Source organism: Heterocephalus glaber, unplaced genomic scaffold (assembly GCF_053883595.1).
Source record: "Heterocephalus glaber isolate CG9 unplaced genomic scaffold, H.glaber_assembly_v1.0 deba00001610, whole genome shotgun sequence".
NCBI classification, from domain to species: domain Eukaryota; kingdom Metazoa; phylum Chordata; class Mammalia; order Rodentia; family Bathyergidae; genus Heterocephalus; species Heterocephalus glaber.
In genome coordinates, this window is record NW_028258381.1 from 1,139,509 (window position 1) to 1,150,489 (window position 10,981).

The following is a 10,981-nucleotide window of genomic DNA, read 5'->3' on the forward strand; positions in this document are numbered from 1 at the left end:
ATTCCTTCTTTTTACATCATTGGATTTAGTAACTGAAAAGTAGCAGTCCAAAAAGAAACTATCATTAAAATGTAGTATTTTACAAAGTGTGACATGAAACATACCTTTAGGTTATGGACTGAGCAATATATGTTGTTATATATTGTTAGCAGATATTAGAACAAATAGAAGGTACACAAGATCCATGATTTCATGTGTATTTTTGCATAGAACAAATGCCAAATGGCTACAATGATAAAAACAGCATGGGACTGACATAGAAACAGACATGTGGCTGAATGGATAGAATAGAAGATAAAGAAACAACACCAGGCAAATTAAGTCCTCTGATCTTTGACAAAGGGCTGAAAACATACACTGGAGGAAAGATAGCCTTTTAAACAAATGGTACTGGGTAAACTGGTTCCACACCTACAGAAGATTGAATCTGGACCTGTATTGATCAACATGCACCAAAATAAAATAAAAATGGATCAAAGATATAGATATTAAAATAGTAACAATCTGGTGGAAGAAAATAGGTAAAACTCTTGAAGATAGAGGAACAGGAAAGAATTTTCTAAACAGAAACAGAAAGAACACCAAGAATTGACAAATAGGATTACAGCAAACTAAAAAGCTTCTGCACAGCAAAAGAAACAATCAATAGTGAAGAGACCACCTACAGAATGGGAAAAAATTTTTGTCAGCTACTCCTCTGACAGAGGACTAATATTGAGAATTTACAAAGAACAACAACACCAACACCACCACCACCACCACCAACAAAAACCAGATCCCTCCTTGGGGGGATTTAATCAAAGAGATCTAATCAAAAAATGGGCAGCTGAAATGAATAGACACTTCTCAGAAGTACAAATGACCAATAAATACATGAAAAAATGTACAACATTTCTGGCCACCAGAGAAATGCAAATTAAAACAATACTGAAATTTCATCTTACTCCAGAAAAAGTGGTTATCAAAAAAACTAAACAATAACAAGTGTTGGTGAAGCTGTGGTGGTGGTGGTAAGGCACCTTCTGCACTGTGGGTGAAAATGTGAACTCGTGCAACCACTACGGAAATCAGTGTGCAGATTCATCAAAAAACTAAAACTAGAAATTCCCTTTGATCTATTTGTCTCCCTTATAAGTATCTTCCCCCCAGAAGTTAAAGACATCATACCACAGTGATACATGCATACCCATGTTTATAGCAGCACAACTCATAATAGCTAAATCTTGGATTTAGTGACTGAAATATATATATCTATATATGTATGTATACCCATCAACAGATGAATGGATTAAAATGTGGCACTTATACATAATGGAGTACTACCCTGCTATAAAGAAAGATAAATATGAATCATTTGCAGGAAAATGGATGCAACTTGAGGCCATAATTTTAAGTGAAATAAATTATAAACCCAAGTTAAATATCATATTACTTCTCTTAAATGAGAAACCCAAAGTTTAAATAATTAAAAAAAAACAAAATAAAGACACTTGGAAACCAGGAGACAGATCTTTTACAAATGTGAGGGAGATCTAGAAATTGAGGGAGTGGGGAGAGAGAGGAAGGGAAGGAGAATAAAAAGAATTAAGATGTGTTAAGATCCCTACTCCCTAAGATGAATGTAGACATTATGTACTACAAACATGTACTAGTAAATCTTTTTTAAAAGGCCAAGTGGAAATTAATTTTTAAATTAATTTAAAAAATAAGTTGACTTGGAGGAAAATATTGAGTTAGCCATAGGATAATTTGTACTTAGGTGGTATACAGTAGTCACAGCATCTAAGATGCACAGCATCACGGTTCCTTAACACTTGGATACTGTGAGAAGTCAGAGTGGCTCTTCTTTTGGTACAGACTACCTCATTTGTGATCCCATCATTAATCTGTTTAAAAACTTTATAAAACATTGTAGTAAAATACAATATAATTTACTTCTTTAATCATGTTGAAGTGTAGAGTTCAGTGGCATTAAATTCATTCATATTGTTGTGCAGCCAGCACCATTACCCATCTCCAGAAATTTTTCATCATCCTAAATTGAAGCTTTGTAAACATGGAATAATCTCTGGCCCTTAGGAACCACCATTCTATGATCTCTATGATTTGACTACCTCCTATTAGTACTTTATATTGTTTCTCACAAGTGGAATTATATAGCATGAGTGTCTGTCCTTTTGCGGGTGATTTATTTCACTTAGCATAATGTCTTCAAAGCTCACCCATGTTGTAATATGTGACAAGATCTCATAACTCCACCAGAGAAAAATTCCACATCTGACTTCATGTGACAGGCAGCAGTCAGGATGCAGGCACACTAAAAATATTGTATAGAACTACCTTTAGGCTTTGTATACGAGGTGTATGTGAAACACAGATGAATTTTGTGTTTAGACTGGGATCCCATCCCAAAGATATCTCATTAGGTATATACACATATTCCAAAATCTGAAAAATATAAAGTCTCAAACACTTTTGGTTCCAAACATTTTGGATAAGAAATACCCAACCTGTACTCTTCCTCCCTCCTGAGTTTCTTTGTACATACTACATATTTATTGTATTTTTTGTTCTAACTTCAGCATTTTCATGTGCATTCCAATTCCTCAAACATAATTTTCACTTCTAATTCTTAAGCTGAACGCCTCACATGCGAATGCTCCCATTTACCCATTGACTAAACTCCTGAGGGTCTTTGGGGCCTCTGCATCGTGACTGGGACAGGGTCCTTCTTGTTCTAGTATCTGGCACTGGCTGGGTATACAGTATGGATGTGCATGGGATCAGCCTTTGATCCCCCATGAGATCTGACACAAAGTAGGACTGCAAAATATGTTAACTAAGAGAATTACTTTCAATGCCTTCAGGTCAATAAATGGGGAGGTGATCAAGTTTTATTGAGAACTGGGTGATTTTGAGGAAGTGACATCTTGTAACTTCTTAAACTCCACAGAAAGATAATATCCAATCATGTGTTTTGCACTTAGGGACTTATAGAATTTATATGGAATATTTCATGTGAATGAGACACCTCTTTCTTAGAAGAGAAGAATCAATTTTTCAAGAAAGATGAAATCTAGTAAGAGTACTATACTAGAGAATGGAGATGTTGCTTTTTCAACTCATGTATTTTATATTAAAATGACTTAATTAAAGGACCCAGTCCACTTTCTGGTACAGAACAAGTTCTTAGTAAATGGTTGCTATAATTTTTAGTGATTATTTTTTAAAATCAACTTTAACATTAGGCACCAAATTCAAAAATTTACTTGTCATCAAATTATTAAAATGGAATGTTACATACTTATTTGGACTGTTATGTGCTCATATCACATAAAAATAACGTGTGAATAAGTAGGTATATGAGTAGGGCCTAGGGTTATGTGGATGGTATTTTTGTAGAAGATACAGCAATGGATATAAAAGAAGAAAATTGGCTTAGGAAACTTGGCAAATTACATTCCGAGGTTTTTTGAAATTATAAGAAAAATGTACTTGCTTTAAAAGTAATATCTGTCTATTACAGAAAGTTAAAAAACAGATGAAAAAAGAAAAAAAGAGAATTATTGTCCATAAAATTCCTGCACAGTGGGCATCTATTGATTTTACCTTTTCCCTGGCTTCTTCCTCTGTGGTGCTGCAACTCTCCTTCCACATGTGGTGCTGCTGCAATGGCCAACCTCAGTGATATAGTCTGGCCTAATGCAAAGGCCTAATGCAGGTTCTCTCTCTTGAAGAATCAAATTTGAGTGGTTTAGAGACAGGGTGGCAGAATACACAGACCTACGCACACAGACTGAGTTGACTTTTGCCAGTCATGCAGGTAAAAGAAAGTGTCCTCTTATTTCTAGGAGCCGGGTCTACCTGCTTCCTGTCCTATCAAAGCCTGCTTGTTCAACTTCTCCCTGTCTCTGAATTATTTCATCTCCTTCTTGAAATTTCTTCCCTTCTCCCCAAGTTTGCTGAGTTGGTTTCTACTGTTTCCTAGCTATCATATTCAGCTGGAGACAATTACTATTAACACCTTGGTTTAAATACTTCCATTCTTGCCTCCTGTGGATTAGAACGTTATTAGCAAAAGATAGTAACACATATGATACTTCTTTCATGTCAGTAAATAGAATTTCAACTACATCTTAACAATCACATAATATCTCATCATATGAGCTGTCATAATTTGTCTAATTTTCTGTAGGACACTTGGTTGCTGTCAACTTTAAGTACTAGAAATAGCTAAAAGTTTTACACATTCAGAGTTTATTTTATTTATTTATTTATTTATTTATTTATTGGTACCGAGGATCAAACTTGGGTCCTTGTGCTTCCACAGCAGGCGACGAAACCACTGAGCTAAATCCCTGGCCCATTCAGAGTTTATTTCTGCAAGATAAATTTGCAAGCATATGGTTTTTGAGTAAAAGTGTAGGAACATTTGGGGGCTATAGATAAAAACTGCCAAATATTTCTGGTGGCCCATTTCCTATCAATGTATGTTTGAATGACTCTAATACTATGAAGGCAGTGATTTTTTATCATCATATTCTCTGCACAGTAATAGCACATTTGTTCAATGAACGATACATATTTATTGAATAGTTACTCTATTATTTATAATGACATAAAATAACTCACCTAAAGCCCTTGTGTTAGTTTAGTCTGCTAAAACAAATTATTACAGCATAAATGGCTTACACAACAATTTACATCTTTAATTCTGGAGGATAAGATGTCCCAGATCAAGACAGCAACAGGTCTGGTACCTGGTGATAGCCTGCTTCCTGGCATCACCCGAAGGTGGAGAGAGAAATCATCACTCTTTTGTTTCTTCCCGTAAGGGCACTAATTTCATTCAAGAGGGCTCCACCCTTATGACCTGATTACCTCCCTAAATCTCCACCTTCTAATAAAAATAATCCACATTACAGGTTAGGATTGGAAACATATGAATTTGTCAGGAGGTTGGAGAAGGGGGTACATTCATTCTGAAACAGTCCTCAATGTAACAAGACAGAGCAGGATTTAAGTGGTGGCAGTATAGCTCCAGAGTCTAACCAGGAAACTCTTCAGTGAACCCTAACCAGGAAACATCAATGGCTCTTCAACAGCTACTAAGTGACTGATCCTTTATTTTTTATTTATTTTTTATTTTTTTATTTTATTTTATTTTTTTAGTGACTGATCCTTTCTATATCAGTTTAACTTGTTCAGGGATAGTTTCCCTGAATCCAGGGAAAGACCAGGCTAGGTCTTTCTGTCATGTGCTACTTAACACTCTATTTATATAGTCTTCTTTCTTCTCTATAACATTCATGAAAGTGAGAACCATGTGTATCTTGTTCACAGCTGCATTTCCAGGACCTAACCCCAAATCTGACCGTGATCAAGTGTTTACTGTGACTTCAGAAGTATTGATGACTTAAATGTATTCAGCCTGTTTTCCTGATATTGCACGGTTACATAGTGGGTCTTTCACAAATGGTGTACTAATACTAATTTCTGGGTGATGTAGAGAATGAATAAAAGATAGTGAGAAGGGCCACAAACCCCAAGGAATGTCCAGCAAAGTGAACACCTAACATCTGTATATACTGAGTTTTAGAAGACACTTACCATTCAATAAAGGTTGTTTGCCAGACAATAAGATACAAAAAATGGAGTCGCACTGAAAACACCGAATCAGCCCACTGAAGACAGGCAGGCCTGTGGATGCGGCCCCGAGGTCGCCAGTAGTGCGGAAAACACCGAATGAGCCCGCACCCCAGCAACAATCCACTGGAGCCCCCCCTGCTCCTTTGGCCTCTTCTCTGTACAGCCACCTGGTTCCACACTACAAAGACGCAGAGAACACCGGACCACCAGACCACTGTACTGGAGCTAATCAAGTTCTCAGCATTTAAAGAATTCCTGCCCAGAGGTAGGGGCTTCTGAGCCACTGTCCCACTGCTCCTGGTCCAGAGTAAGGGGGTTCCGGGCCACCAAGTGTCCTGCCACTCCTGGCCAAGAGGAAGGGGCTTTCGGGCCAGATCCCTACCACCGTTCCTGGCCCCTGTCCCACCTCTCCCAACTCAGAGGAGGTGAGCCATGCTGGTGCCAACAGCACCCCCCCCGCCACCCCCCCCAGTTGAAATGAGAAAACACATAAATAAGTCTCAAATCCAGACTTCCAGATCACCTACAGCAACCTCAAAGGGAACTGAGATGGAACACTCTGATACTCAACAACCTGGACCCACTGAACTGGCACAAAAGGGGATCTGGAAAAAATGAAATCAGAAATAATTTCTCAGATAACAGGAGAAATTGTGCCCCTAGTGCAAGACATGATTAATAAATCTAGAGAGGAGCTGAGGAACATGATGGAATCCCAACATAGGAAACAAATGGAATCCATAAAACAGATGCAAATAGATTTCCAGGACATGAAAAATTCCACTGAAAGTCTACACAGCAGAATGAGCCAATGTGAGGACAGAATTTCAGATATAGAAGATAAGATTGCAATTAGTGACCAGGAAAAGAAAAATTGTTTCAAAAGTATAAGGGAACATAAGAAATCAATCCAGCAGCTGCTAGACAATGCAAAGAAGAATAAAATAAGACTGATCCGAGTCAATGAAGCAACAGGAGAGAGTGCAGATGACATAAAAAAACTCTTCACAGAAGTAATGGCAGAAAACTTCCCAAGCAGGGGAAAAGAACTTGACATATAGATAAGTGAGGCATATAGGACTCCAAATAGCCTTGATCAAAAAAAATCTACACATAGGCATATAATTGTTAAGATTCCAGAAACTCAACAGAAGAACAAAGTTCTACAAGCAGTTAGAGAAAAGAAACAAATCACATACAAAGGAAGGCCATCAGAATCACAGCAGACTTCTCAACACAAACCATCAAGGCAAGAAGAGCTCGGAGTGACATATTCCAAGCCCTAAAAGCAAACAGCCTCCAACCCAGACTGATGTACCCTGCAAAACTATCTTTCAAAATGGATGGAGAAATAAGATACTTTCATGACAAAGAGCACCTTAGGAACTTTGTGAATATCAAACCAGCACTCCAAAGAATTTTACACACTATCCTAGGAACAGACATTGAGGATCACAACCCCAGGAAGCAAAGCAGAATGAACCCATCTGGCATGAAAAGAAATTAAATGTCAAGGGGGAGAACCCAACAAAAAGAAAACGTCATGGCAATGATAAGTCAATATGTTTCAGTTCTAACCATCAACGTTAATGGTCTCCATTCACCAATCAAAAGAAACAGACTGGTAGAATGGGTCAAGAAGCAAAATCCAACAACATGCTGCATACAAGAAACACACTTAATTCAAAAGGAAACTCATAGACTGAAAGTTAAAGGGTGGAAAACAATACTCCATGTGACAGGAACCTGAAAAAAAGCAGGAGTAGCTATCCTCTTTGCAGATCAAGTAGATTTCAAACCAACACTGATTAAGAGAGATGAAGAAGGACACTACATCCTTACAAAGGGAAGAATCCAAGAGGAAGAGATGACAATCATAAATATCTATGCACCAAACACTAGTGCACCCAACTATATAAAACAAATACTAATGGACATGAAAAGTCATATATGCACTAATACAATTGTAGTGGGGGACCTCAACACCCCACTGTCACAAATAGATAGATCAACAAGACTAAAACTAAGAAATGAAATACTGGAACTCAATCGAACTCTTGAACAAATGAACTTAACAGATGTTTACAGAGTCTTCCACCCCACATAATCAGAATACACATTCTTCTCAGCTGCACATGGGTCATTCTCCAAAATAGACCACATACTCACACATAGAACATGTTTAAGTAAGTGCAAAGGAATTGAAGTTATCCCTTGTATATTATCAGACCATAGTGTGATGGAATTGGAGATCCATAGCAAAAGAAACTCGAAAACTTTCATAAACACATGGAAATTAAGTAACACACTTCTGAATAACCAATGAGTCACAGAGGAAATAAAAGAAGAAATCAGACAGTTCTTTCAATTAAATGACAATGACAATACAACATACCCGAATCTATGGGACGCAATGAAAGCAGTCTTATGAGGGAAATTCATAGCAGTGAATATGCATATTAGGAAAACAGAACAAGCTCAATTGAAGAACTTGATGCTGAACCTCAAGCTTCTAGAAAAAGAAGAGCAGGACAACCCCAAAGCTCATACAAGGGAGGAAATTATAAAGATCAAAGGAGAAATCAATGCAAGGGAGACTAAGAGAACGATACAAAAAATCAATGAAGCCAAGAGTTGGTTTTTTGAAAGAATCAACAAAATTGACAAACCTTTAGCCACCTTGTCAGAAAAAGGAAAGAAAAGGCCCAAATCCATGCAATTAGGAATGAAAAGGGTGAAATGACAACAGACCCAGCAGAAATCCAGAGGATCATCAATACCTACTTCCAGAACCTATACGCCAGTAAGATGGAAAACACAGAAGAAATGGACAGATTCCTAGACACATATGAATTTCCAAAGTTGAATGAAGAAGACCTAAAAATTCTAAACAACCCAATATCAACCAATGAAATTGAAAATGTAATTAAAAACTTAACAACTAAGAAAAGCCCCGGGCCCTGATGGCTTCACTGCTGAATTCTACAAGGCATTTAGAGAGAAACTACTGCCACTACTGTTTAAACTCTTCAATGAAATTGAAAGGAAAGGAATACTCCCGAAATCATTCCTGGAAGCAAGCATCACCTTGATCCCCAAAGCAGAGAAAGACCCAACCGAAAAAGAAAACTATAGGCCAACCTTACTAATGAACATAGATGCAAAAATCCTTAATGAGATACTGCCAAATAGAATGCAGAAGATCATCAAGAAGATCATACACCCTGATCAAGTGGGATTCATCCCAGGGATGCAGGGATGGTTCAATATACACAAATCAATCAATGTAATACACTACATCAATAGAGCCAAGGACAAAAACCATATGATTATCTCCATAGATGCAGAAAAAGCATTTGACAAAAACCAACATGCATTTATGATAAAAACCCTACAAAAAATTGTAATAGGTGGTCTCTACCTCAAACTGATAAAAACCATCTATGAAAAACCAACAGCCAATATCATACTAAATGGTCAAAAAGTGAAATCCTTCACACTAAAATCAGGAACAAGACAAGGATGTCCACTATCACCACTCCTGTTCAATATAGTTTTGGAAACATTAGCCATGACAATTAGACAAGAGAAAGAAATAAAAGGAAGATAGGAAATGAAAAAGTCAAATAGTCATTATTTGCAGATGACATGATACTCTACATAGAAGACCCCAATAACTCCACCAAAAGTCTTCTAGACTTAATAACCAAATTCAGTCAAGTATCTGGTTACAAGATCAACACACAAAAATCAATAGCTTTCCTCTACACCAATGACAGACTCACTGAGAGAGAAATAGGGCAAATAATTCTTTTCACAATAGCATCCAAAATACTGAAATACCTAAGAATCAACCTAACGAAAGAAATCAAAGACCGCTTCTCTGAAAACTGTGGCACTCTGAAAAGAAAGATTGAAGATGATATCAGAAAATGGACAGACATCCCCTGCTCCTGGGTAGGAAGGATTAATAGAGTGAAAATGGCCATAATTCCAAAACTGCTATATAGATTCAAAGCAATTCCAATTGAGATCCCAGCAGCATACTTCACAGACCTCGAGAAAACAATCCAAAAATTCATTTGGAACAAGAAGAGACCCAGAATAGCAAAAGCAATTCTAGATAACAGAGGCATGGCAGGGTGTATCACAATCCCCAACCTGCAACTATAGTACAAAGCTACTGTGATTAAAAAAAAAAAAGCATGGTACTGGCAAAGAAACAGACTTGAGGACCAGTGAAACAGATTAGAAGATGCAGAAACAACGCCAGACACACTCAGCCATCTTATCTTCGATAAAGGAGCCAAACACCCTCACTGGAGGAAAGGTAGCCTCTTTAATAAATGGTGCTGGAAAAATTGGGCTTCAACTTGCCAAAGATTAAAACTAGACCTATATCTCTCACCATGCACTAAACTAAAATCAAAATGGATTAAAGATCTAAATCTTAAAATAGAAATGATGAACCAGTTGGAACAGAGGTTAGGTAGACCTCTTGAAGACATCAGTGTAGGAAAATACTTTATGAACAAAACCTCAGTTGCCCGTGAACTAGCACAAACAATCAACAAGTGGGATCTCTTCTTATTAAAAAGCTTCTGCACAGCAAGAGAAACCACCAGCAGTATGAAGAGACAACCCACAATGTGGGAAAAAATGTTCACCTGCTGTTCCTCAGACAAAAGCCTACTATCTCGAATCTATAAAGAACTTAAAAAGATCAGACCTCCCAAATTTAAAGATCCATTCCAAAAATGGGCATCCGAAATGAACAGACATTTCTCAGTCAAAGAAGTAGAAATAGCAAATAAATACATGAAAAAATGTTCAACATCACTGGTCATTCAAGAGATGCAAATGAAAACAATGCTGACATTCCCCTTCACTCCAGAAAGGATGGCTATTATCATGAAATCAACCAATAACAAATGCTGGCGGGGCTGTGGGGAAAGAGGAATCCTGCTCCACTGCTGGTGGGAGTGTGGACTGGCACAACCCCTGTGGAAATCAGTATGGAGATACCTCAAAGAACTAGGACTGGAAGTCCCATTTGACCCAGCTATTCCCCTGCTGGGGATCTTCCCCAAAGAATTAAAAGAATCATACCACAGGGATATATGTGCACCCATGTTCATAGCAGCACAGTTTGTGATAGCTAAAGCTTGGAAACAGCCCAAATGCCCATCAACTGGAGACTGGATAAAGAAGATGTGTTTTTTTAATAAAATGGAGTACTACTCAGCCATAAAAAATGAGAAATTGGAGACATTTATAGCTAAATGGATGCACATTAAGGCAATACTCTTAAGTGAAATAAGTAAGACACACA